The following is a 12030-nucleotide window of genomic DNA, read 5'->3' as shown; positions in this document are numbered from 1 at the left end:
TAAATTGCTAAAAACCTCAGCAGATCGGGCCAATTTACAGCAGGTTTTGACTTTAATAATGTTTTGTCTTGGATTTGGCCCTAATTATAAATCATTTGCAACTGTGCTTTAAACCATAAGCAAATCTTACATGGCATTCTTATTATCTACTTAATATTGCAGGAAGAAAGATTTACGGAATCGCATTCTGGGAATTAAGCAAACGAGGAAACTTTTAGGTGAAGGTGAAACACATGAAAATTACAGTTTTGTCGTAAAACGCTGATTGATCAATGATTATTGTAAAACTGTAGTAACCAAGCTGGCGTCAACATAAATCTGTAATTGGCTGGATTTATTCTTTTTCAAAATACTGTATTTCCTACAGTTTTGACCATCGTGTTAATCTGAGCCTGTCAGATTTACTGTAGTTTTAACTTAATTAACTCCATTGAGCTGATGCATATATGTGTCTGTGCAAGTGAATGTAGTGTGTGCGTGGGCATGTGTGTGGTTTAGAATGATAGATAGACAGATTAGATGGACGGATAGAGATTGAGAGATTAAATGAAGGATAAAGAGATAGGGAGAGAGAGACCAGGAGGATGGACAGAGAGAGATGGAAAGATAGAACAACAGATAGACTAGATGCATGGACAAATAGAGAGACAGATGCATTACCACCAGTTGTTTGTACTTTTCAACGCTTTGTGTTTTTTTCTTTAAATCTAACTTTTGAAATATTTGAAGATAATCGCTTCTTGGCCTTCTGGCTAAGATCAAGTGTGGTATCTGTTCTTATCCCTTTAAAATATTTGAAGATAACACCCTAAGCTATGTGAAGCCAATCCTGCTGCAGAAATGGCTCCAAAGCACTACTTCCTACATCATCCTTCTGAGGGGTGACCACCTCGGGTCATAATATTGCATCTTAGGAGGCAGGGAGGACTGCAGAAAGCTCATGATTGACTCAGATCTTGGCTCTGCCGTTTACTGGCTGTATCACTCTAAAGAACCTACATCATCTCACTGAGCCTCAGGCTCCTGCATCTGTAAAATGGGAATAATTACAGCCACTTTACCGGCTACTCTGAGGCTTAAATGAAATGACAGATGTGAAGTGGTTAGCCCTGGGGCTTGCACATTGCTGATGCTCAGGACCTGCTGTGGAAGCTCCCTTTTCCTCTCCCTGGTCAGAGGATGGACTTGTGATGTAGGGGCAAGGGGAGCGTGCCCTAAGGAACGAGGTCCAGGAAGCACTCTAACCCTCAGAGGGACCCTCACAGAGAGGGTAGTCCTCACACCAGGGGGAAACCAGACTAGACCTCAGAATCATCTTCTATCCCCACAGGACCAGGGAGCTGGTAGGTCCAGACCAAAACCACACAGGGACATGCTAATGCAAAATTAAGTGAGTGAAAGTCGTTCAGTCATGTCTGACTCTTTGCAACCCCATGGACTACACAGTCCATGGAATTCTCCAGGCCAGAATACTGGAGTGGGTAGTCTTTCCCTTCTCCAGGGGATCTTCCCAACCCAGGGATAGAACCCAGCTCTCCCGCACTGCAGGCGGATTCTTTACCAGCTGAGCCACAAAGGAAACAGTAGTAGCCCCCACTCAGTCCTTCAGTTCAGTTCAGTTCAGTAGCTCAGTCGTGTCCAACTCTTTGTGACCCCATGGACTGCAGCACACCAGGCGTCCCTGTCTATCCCCAACTCCTGGAACTTGCTCAAACTCATGTCCATTGAGTCGGTGATGCCATCCAACCATCTCCTCCTCTGTTGTCCCCTTCTCCTCCCACTTTCAATCTTTCCCAGCATCAGGATCTTTTCAAATGAGTCAGTTCTTCGCATCAGGTGGCCAAAGTCCTTACAGTCATACTTTTGTGAAATCTCAGCAGAGCCAGCCACCTCTGAGCTAAGAATGAGGATGTCAGAGGTGTGACTTGCCCAAGCAAACAGCAAACAGTGGCAGAACCAAGACTCCAAGCCCACAAGCTGAGCTCTGAGCTTTGCTGCTTCCAAGAGTCACTGGGCTTACACATCCCTTCGGGGGCGGCACTCTGTCTTGGAGGGAAAGGGAGACCCAGCGGAGCCATTTCGGTCTCTTCTCAGCTAATTGCTGAGGACAGACCTGAGAAGTAGCCAGTCTGAGGTGGAACCTCCCCCCTCTCTTCTCACAGAGTAGTGCACTTGGGTTGAACAGTGCTCTTTTTCTTGACACAGCCAGTGAAAAATATTTTCTGAAACTATTCTGAGTCACTGATTCACACTGTCTGTTTTCAAGCTGCCCAGGGTCAAGAGAGTCAACCGTGGCTAAATGAACCCAGACATTGAATTTCACCAAAAGGTAAATATTCTGAGCCATGAAAAAAAAAATGTTGGTTTCAAATATAACTTTCATGTGCCATCTCCCTTCCTCTCTTCCTCATCTCCCTCTCCCAACCTCTCTCCCTCCTTCCTTCCTTTTCACCTTGATTTCTTCTCCTCTTTTCTCCACCTCTCTATTCTTCAGTCTTTCTCTTCCTCCTTTTTTAATCTCTCCTTCTTTCTCCTGTTCCATTTTCCCTCTTATTTCCCTCTCTTCCTTCCTCTATTCTCTTCTATCCTCCTTCCTTCTCTTTTGTGTTAAAATATGCACAGGAGTTTTTTGTTTGTTTTACAATGGTGATCAGGAGATGACTGCCATTGAAAAGATGGTTTGGACTTCCCTGGTGGGTCAGTGACTAAGAATCTGCCTGCCGATGAAGGGGACAGGGGTTCAACCTCTGGTCTGGGAGAATCCCATAGGCTGTGAGTAACTAACCGGGGGACCACAGCTACTGAACTGGAGCTCTAGAGCCCAAGAGCCGCCACTACTGAAGCCAGTGTGCTTGCTCTACAGCTTGTGCTTCGCAACAAGAGAAGTCGCTGCAATGAGAAGCCCGAGCACAGCAACTAGAGTGGAGCCCCAGCTCGCTGCAACTAGAGAAAGTCTGAGAACAGCAATGAAGACCCAGGGCAACAAACTATTTTTTGATTTTTTTTTAAATTAGAAAAAAAAAAAAAAACATGGTTGTTGCTCACATTTCCCAAGAGGAGGGGACACAACAGGCTGGGCCATGTGAGGAAACACCAGGAGGAGATTCTGGTAGGGAGGCAGAAGGAACAAGAAGAAAACATGTGCCAGAGACCTGATTGTGGTTTTTGCAAGAAGGACAGGTGAGGCAAGATTAAGCTAATCTAGTATTGGCTAGTTGCAGAATTTCAGCAGACTTAGGGCTTCCCTGGTGGCTCAGCCAGTAAAGAATCTGCACGATGTGGGAGACCTGGGTTCCATCCCTGGAATGGGAAGATCCCCTGGAAAAGGGAACAGCTACCCACTCCAGTATTCTTGCCTGGAGAATTCCATGGGCAGAGGAGCGCGGCTGCCAGTTGCAGGGCTTCCCTTGTGTCTCAGATGGTAAAGAATCCACCTGCTAATGCAGGAGACCCAAGTTCGATCCCTGGGTTAGGAAGATCTCCTGGAGAAGGAAATGGCAACTCACTCCAGTATTCTTGCCTGGAGAATTCCATAGTCAGAGGAGCCTTGCAGGCTACTACTTCAGGGTTGAGCATTTCTGGGGCTTCCTTGGTGGTTCAGATGGTAAAGAATCCACCTGCAATGTGGGAGACCTGGGTTCAACCCCTGGGTTGGGAAGACCCCCCTGGAGGAGGGCATGGCAACCCACTTCAGTATTCTTGCCTGGAGAATCCCCATGGACTGAGGAGCCTGGAGGGCTACAGTCCATGGGGCTGCAAAGAGTTGGATACAACTGAGCAACTGAGCACAGCTGGACTATAGAGCTGATGGTTCCCCTGTCATCTGGGACCTGGCCCCAGGGTGACTCAGACAGAGAGGTGGTATCCTGAGCTGCAAAAGCCTGATAAAAGGAGGTAGAGGAGTGTGTGGCCTTTGCATTGGTCAGTTTGTGTATCAAAGGTGTGCTGAAAGGCAATGTATGCTCCCTCTAGGAAACAGCTAACCCTGGGAGGGGCAGTTAGGGGGTCTGCAAGGTGCCACCGCCATGTCAAAGCATCATGGTTAGGGCTTAGGGCTTAGGGCTTCCCTGGTGGCTCAGAAGTTAAAGCGTCTGCCTGCAATGCGGGAGACCCAGGTTTGATTCCTGGGTTGGGAAGCTCCCCTGGAGAAGGAAATGGCAACCCACTCCAGTATTCTTGCCTGGAGAATCCCTTGGAGAGAGGAGCCTAGTAGGCTACAGTCCACAGGGTCGCAAAGAGTTGGACATGACTGAGTGACTTCACTTTCACTTTCTTTCAAGGTGCTACCACCATGTCAAAGCATCATGACATCCAGAAAATGTTTTAAAAGCTTTCTCCCTTCTTCTTTCTCCTCCCTTCTGCCTCCCCCGAGTCTGCAAAGAACTCACCACAAATGTTGGGGTGAATGTGAATAAAGGGCTGGATTGGGTGGGCAACCAGGAGCCAGGAGAGGAACACACAGTCTCAAGAATGACTGGGGAGACAGAGCCCTGGTTTTCAGAGACTGAAGGTGCCTCCCGCCAGCCAGTGAGGAAAGAGCTTCATGCAGCTCCCGGCGGCCTGAGCCCTACCCCTCTGCTTCTCAGAAGCCGTCGCCTGTCCTGACAGCCATGGCGACCGCTTCCTCACCCTGCCACCGTCCCGTGGGCTGGTTGTTTTGCCCAGTCCTGGAATTACCCAAATCCCCTTAAATACATGGCTGCAAATGAGGACACTGGAAAAAAAGGCAATAATTGTGACAGTAACTCACGGGGCCAGGCCTGACACGTCTCTAATTGCCTGCTAAAATTGTCGCTGTCTCCTAAAGTGCAAATTATCACCCGAAATGACAAGAATAATGAATGAGTAACTCTGATGTAATGCAACAATTAGTCCTCAAAGACACTGTCTAATATGGTAATTCAGAACACCCACTCCTTGTTATTAAGTGCCTGATAATTATTTAATTATCTATCTGCCAGCATGATTTACTTGGTTTATTTAGCTGCAGATGTGGGCAGGAGCATTCGGGTTTAAGGTCAGGACGAGCTGGCCCCTCTGTCGGCCGCCACATCGCTTTGCTTGGGTGCTGGAGGCCACCGTCTGTCTGACGCCCCTAATTGACTCTGGCAGTCCGGACCCAGAGTCAGAAAATCCTCCTCTCTCCACTCCTGGCTCTGGCCTGCGGTCACTCGGGGACTGAGGTCCGTGAAGACCAGGACTGAAGGCCTCTACTTACCTCTTGCCCAGTGGACCCCCCAACAAGTGATAAGATTATTTAGGGTAAACAGCTGCCCCACCAAGATCAAGGTGAGTGTCCACTCTGTGCCAGGCTCAGGGCCATGTGTTTGCCCAAACGTTAGCTTGTGTAATCGTCTCAGTAACGCCAGGAGGTAAAACAGTCAGTATCAGCATGTGACAGAGGAGGTCACTTGCCCAAGTTCCCACCATAAACAAGTGATGAGGCCAGGAACGCCGGCCCAGAGCCACTGTGCACTCCTGGACCCTGACACCCACCACAGTGAGGCTGCCCCAGAGCTCCTGGCCACCGCGCAATCCAGGGCCAGGGCACAAACAGGAGAGTCTGTGTCAGGATTCAGGAAGTCAGGTCTTGGTCTCCAAACCACAAAATGACTGATAGGAGAAGGAAGAAGGTTTAGTCTGTGTTGGTTCAAAGAACTCAGAGTCAAGAAGTAGAGCCTGCTACAGAGAGACAGGCTTGGGATCTAAAACTGGACCGCTTACTAGCTGAATGCACTTGGGCATGTTACTGAACTTCTCAAAGCCTCAGTTTCCTCGTCTGTAAAATGGGTGTGATCAGAAAGTCTCTCCATGACCAGCCTGTCAAAAGTACCCCTCATTATCATCAGATACTCTCCATTCAGCACCCTGTTGGTTTCCTTTACCACATGTGTGCGTATCTAAAATTATCTTGTTTATTTATCTAATTACCTACTACACACACACACACACACACAGAATATAAGCTCCAAGGACAGGGATCTTTTCTTATTTTTTTTTATCTTGTTTATACTGCTGTATTTTGAGTCTTTGTTACAGAGTTTAAGTATTATTATTTTTTTTTTGTATGTGCTATATTTTATTCTGTAATGGTTTTTTTTTTTTCATTTTTTTAATTTAATTTTATTTTTAAACCTTACAATATTGTGTTAGTTTTGCTTAAGTATTATTATTATCCTCCAATTAAAATAAATAATTTTTTAAAACTACGTTAACTACCACAGTATACATAGGTTGAAATGATTCTGTTTCCTAAAATTTTACTTATAATACATTGCTTACAAAAATTGAATCAGAGATTCAAACTAGCTATTTCCTGGTGCACATTTAAAATAAAAATTGTACAAAATAGTCATAGTCCACAAATTTATAAAAATCTAATTGTTCTCAAAATATTATTTCAGAGAACACTTACTTTGTCTGCCTTATTTATTCATCATAGTCTCTGCACCGAGCACAATGCTATACACTATATGAACCATGGCGTATTACAGGCCCTCTACAAATACCTGCAGAATAAATGAATGCGTGAATGACCAGCATCCAGACGCGTTCTCAGGCCAGCATAACCCTCCCTGAGTGACGTTCCAGCGTCTGCACACACAGCTCTCTGCCCTACTCTCTCCCCAGCCATCCCCTCTAATGATGCCCCAACTTCACACCCACACAGCTTCCACGTGCAAAAGGCCATGATGGTCACCCAGCTGGGACCCTGTGATTCTCCTGGGTGCTCCAGCCAATGGGCCCTGTGCTTCCAGCAGCTTCCCAAGTCCATACATCTGAGGGGTAAGTGTGGTTGGCCCAGGCCATCTGCAGTGGATGATCTTGGTTCTCACACACCCGTGTTTCCTCAATGCTTGCCATTTCTGGGCATATTTGCCCAACTCCCATACACAGGGTCTCATTGCCGAGGACTTCCTGTCTGCTGGAGCTCTCCACGGCCCCACACAGGTCAAGCCGTGCTCCTTCAGGCTGGGAATCAAGCTCCCAGGGAAGCAGCCTTCAGGAGGACGGGTGGGAGTCGGCGGATAGAGAGCCTGCTCTCCTGGGGACGTGCAAGTTTCTCAGTCTCTGTCAGTTTCCCAGTGGGAGGAAGCTCCAGTTTCCCAGCAGCACGTATTATCCGTGCCCCACTCAGGTCCCTTGGAAAGACCAGTCCATCCAGTCCCACCTACTGTGAACGCTGACTGTCCATGCTAACAGCTGCACCTGCAACTAAGAATTGCCCTCAGCCAGCAAGAGCCAACTTGCTCGGAAATACCCGGGAGACTACACCCTCCCTGAGGGGTGTCCCACTGCCACTAACCAAGCAGTGTGAGGTACAAAGGCCAGGACCCTTGTTCCAGGGTGGGAAACTCCACAGTGCTATTCATGCTCCATGGCCCTTGGCGGTCATCTGGAGGGTGGACATCAATTGAACCACACCTTTTCCTAGGCTCTCAAAGGCAGGGCATGTCTGACTTGTTGACAAAGCGCCATATTTCTTCACTTAGTGAATGAATGAATATGCACATGATACATTCAGATATACATACATGAATGATTGAATCAGAGCCATAGGATTCCCAAATCATGACCAGAACCCTGTCTTCTAAATCATCAGATTGTGCACTGAAGTGGTAGGAGGCAGCGAAGGGGAGGTCCGGGTTGAGAGTCAGAAGATCTCAGCTCTTGTCTTTGACTCACTGGGCAACTTGAGACCCCATGCTCTAGGTCTCCATTTTTCCATCTGTCCAAGGAGAAAAAGAACATTTTTCTCCACATTGTCTTCCGGCCAAACATAGAGTACGTTTTGCGATATATTTTTAGTGTTCTATTTTGAAACCATTTTAGACAAAAGGTTAAAAAAAATAATAAAGGAAGAAAACCAGGAGCACAGAGAGCTCCCTCTATCCTTCACCCAGCCTCCCTGAATGTTGATGGTCTGTGATCTTTAAGCCTTCAGTTCAAATGTCCGGGCAATTGTCTTAAGGGTGGAGATGTGGCGGGAGCGCCAGAAAGGAGGCTCCCCTGAGCAAACGCAGGATGAAAACGCACCGTGCCGGGCAGCCTTGGAAAACCAGGCGGCAGCAGACAGACAAAACGCCTTCCCTTTTCATTTCTCTCTGCTGCTCGTGGCACATCCACTGCTTCTTTTTATTTGTGGTCTCTCACCTCCTATGCCATGGCAAACAAGGGACTTTATAAATATTTCAAGCACTAATAATTTGTGCTGTCCCTGCTTAGACTTTTAAATGAATCTAAGAGCATTTCTCTCTGAGAAATCTGCCAAAATGCAGGCGGGTGAGAGAAATACCACCACCAGCCGCTGCCTGAGCTGGGTTCTTGATGGAGAGATGGCACCAGAGGCTGTGGCCAAGGATGTAAGATACTCATCTTTTCTCCCACCCCCATCCCTTACCCCAGCGTCTGCTCTGGGGAAGCTCTGCCTGGTAGGGGAAATAGCTAGTCTAAATCCCCGGTCCACAGGGTGGGGAGACCCCCACTGCTCCAGCTGACAGAGAGAGAGAGGACTGGTTAATTCTGTGATTGGTTTTAGAATCAGATATTCTTGGGTGATGCTGGAAAAGATTGAAGGCAGGAGGAGAAGGGGGCAGCAGAGAATGAGATGGCTGGATGCCATCACTGGTTCAATGGACGTGAGTTTCGAGCAAACTCCAGGAGACTGTGAAGGACAGGGAAACCTGGTGTGTGCAGTCCATGGGGCCGCAAAGAGTCAGACACAACTGAGCGACCAAGCAACAGCAACAATTGCTGGGTTCAGATCTCAGCTCGTCTACTCATTAGCTGTGTGGCCTGGGGCAAGTAACTTCACCTCTCTAAGTCTTTGTTTCTTTATCTATAAAGTGGATATCGTCAGGATTAAATGAAAGTACGCATATAGAGTGTACAGAGTCTAGCTTATGCCATGCACTCAATGCTCAGTAGCTGGTATTTTCCCTTTCGATATTTCCAAGATTTATTTCCAATATTTATAATGGCTCAGACATAATATGTTAGTTTCTCGTTCACACAGACTACTCGATGAGGTTCTAGGTTGGCTCAGGAGAGTGAGTAGGGGGGATATTATTCTACTTTGCCCAAGTTAATGGAGATTCTGCCATAGCTTCAAGATTTTCCTGGGGGCTCACCACCCAGCCAGCAGAGACGAAAAGAATCGGAGGGAGGGTCACAGAGAGTTCCTCCTGCCCTTCTGAAGCTCACACACAGTCTAGGAGCTGAGAGCTATGGAAACCACAGCCTATAAGATGCAGGGCAGATCTTCAAGGGAGGAGGGCCCAGGGCACTCAGGAGAACAGAGAAGAAGGAGATGTTTTCAGGAGGCAAACCCAATCCTGGCACACCTGCCTGAACCCCTTCAGAGGTTCACCTTGTTCTCAGGATGGAGACTGGACGCCTTCTCCAGCTTTCAAGCCCACCTGGTCCAGTCCCCCCAGCCTCTCCAGCCTTGGCCCCTCCTCCTCCTGCAGTCCCGACACTCTGGGCTACTTATTATCCCCCAAACAGGGCCACAATCACAGGGCAACCATACAATTTATCTTTCAAGCTAGGCCACTTTGGAGAGAGAAAGAGGATGCTACTAATTAATAACCCAGGACAGCTGGGGTTGTCTAGGACAGACACGAATATGTGGTCACTATACTGTACTGGTCCTGCCACAGGACCTTTGCATGGGCTGCTCTTCCTATTCCTTACTCACCCGGCTAACTTGCCCTGATGCTTCAGCATCACTTCCTCAAGGAAGCCTCTTCTGATCACCAAACGAAGTCAGATTCCTTTGCTATATGTTCTCCTAGAACCTGTTTCTTTCTCTCCTCTCTCTCTCTCTGGCTGTGCTGGGTCTTCAATGCTGTGCACAGGATTTCTCCAGTTACTGTATGCGGGCTTCTCATTGTGGTGGCTTCTCTTGTTGCAAAGCGTGGGCTCTAGAGTGCACAGACTTCAGTAGTTACGATACGCAGGTTCAGTAGTTTTCGCTCGCAGGCTCTAGAACATGGGCTCAGTAGCTGTGGCACAAACTTAGTTGCCTCACAGCATGAGAAATCTTCCCAGACCAGGGATTGAACCCATGTTCCCTGCCTTGGGGGTACTTCCCTGATAGCTCAGTTGGTAAAGAATCCTCCTGAATGCAGGAGACCCAGATTTGATCCCTGGGTTGGGAAGAGCCCCTGGAGAAGGGAAAGGCTACCCACTCCAGTATTCTGACCTGGAGAATTCCAGGACTGTATAGTCCATGGGGTCACAAAGAGTCGGACACGACTGAGCAACTTTCACTTTCCCCTGCATTGGCAGGCAGATTCTAGGGAAGCCTTAGAACCCTTTTATTTCATTAGGGGCACTAATTTAAATTCCTACATATATATTCAATCATTTATGTATTTGATAGTTGTCTCTCTCTTCCCATCAGGACTGTAAGTTCCATGAAGGTAGGGACCATCTCTTTTTTGGCTCACGCTTTGCCTCCAATGTCCAGCGCAAAGTAAGCATTCAATAAACATTGGAATACATGAATAATTGCTTACTTCTGCTCAGAGGCATCAAAATAGAAACCTTCTGACGAGAAAGGACACTTCAGCACGGACTGGAAGGCTAAGTATAAGATGGGAGGACATGGAGAAGCAGATGAAGAGCATTGCAGATGCGGGAGACCCAGCGAACAGATGCAAAGATGCTGGGACACATTTAATATACCCAGAGAGTGTCCCAGAGTTTACTACCTGGAGCACAAAGGTGTAGAGGCAATGTGGGAATTAGCCGGCCAGGGGGCAGGGGCAGGCTGGGAGACTCCAAATGCCAAGGAATGGTGCTTGGAAGAGGACTCACCCTCAGATGTGTTTGAGAGTGGCGTCACTGGAGATGGGTGATAGTCCTCTGAGCAAACCAAGGGACTACTGGCTACAGTAGCAACTCTCCAATTTTTCTTGGAGCTTAAATCTATTTTTAATGGCTTTTTGAGACATAAAATCAGGTGTCAGGAGTGTGTCCTGGGGCTGGGCGTGGGGGTGGGGTATTAAACAGAGCCTCATTCATAGCCCTTGAGGCACCTCTGTTTCCTGCAGCATCAGCTGATATACTGAGTCTTGGGACTTGAGTCCTGTGACCTCCTTTATGGTCCTCTACCTCCTGGATAATAAAATAGACCTGGGAGATGGGTACACAGGCCTCAGAGTGGTGCTTCAGATGGGGGTCTTACTTAGTCCCCAGATCCAGAAAGAATTGCCCTCAGTGATGTTGGAAGATACAGGAAGGGAGGGAGCTGAGTAATTGTTCTCACTAACCTGGAACCCTATATATAGGTTTCTTGAGAAACCTATATGCAGGTCAGGAAGCAATAGTTAGAACTGGACATGGAACAACAGACTGGTTCCAAATAGGAAAAGGAGTAAGTCAAGGCTATATATTGTCACCCTGCTTATTTAACTTATATGCAGAGTACATCATGAGAAACACTGGGCTGGAAGAAGCACAAGCTGGAATCAAGATTGCTGGGAGAAATATCAATCACCTCAGATATGCAGATGACACCACCCTTATGGCAGAAAGTGAAGAGGAACTCAAAAGCCTCTTGATGAAAGTGAAAGAGGAGAGTGAAAAAGTTGGCTTAAAGCTCAGCATTCAGAAAACGAAGATCATGGCATCTGGTCCCATCACTTCATGGGAAATAGATGGGGAAACAGTGAAAAGAGTGACAGACTTTATTTTTTTCAGCTCCAAAATCACTGCAGATGGTGATTGCAGCCATGAAATTAAAAGACACTTACTCCTTGGAAGGAAAGTTATGACCAACCTAGACAGCATATTCAAAAGTAGAGACGTTACTTTGTCAACAAAGGTCCGTCTAGTCAAGGCTATGGTTTTTCCAGTGGTCATGTATGGATGTGAGAGTTGGACTGTGAAGAAAGCTGAGCGCCGAAAAATTGATGCTTTTGAACTGTGGTGTTGGAGAAGACTTGAGAGTCCCTTGGACTGCAAGGAGATCCAACTAGTTCATTCTAAAGGAGATCGGTCCTGGGTGTTCTTTGGAAGGAA

The 12030-nt window shown here is 47.3% G+C and overlaps 1 pseudogene; it reads left to right on the top strand.

Moving 5' to 3' along the window:
- The first annotated feature begins 732 nt into the window (after positions 1-732).
- On the top strand, positions 733-812 carry LOC129630453 (uncharacterized; annotated as a pseudogene).
- Positions 813-12030: the final 11218 nt, after the last annotated feature.

The sequence above is a fragment of the Bubalus kerabau genome, chromosome 16 (assembly GCF_029407905.1).
Source record: "Bubalus kerabau isolate K-KA32 ecotype Philippines breed swamp buffalo chromosome 16, PCC_UOA_SB_1v2, whole genome shotgun sequence".
Lineage (NCBI taxonomy): Eukaryota > Metazoa > Chordata > Mammalia > Artiodactyla > Bovidae > Bubalus > Bubalus kerabau.
The sequence above is the reverse complement of the archived record's forward strand: the minus strand, read 5'-3'. Positions and strand labels throughout refer to the sequence as shown.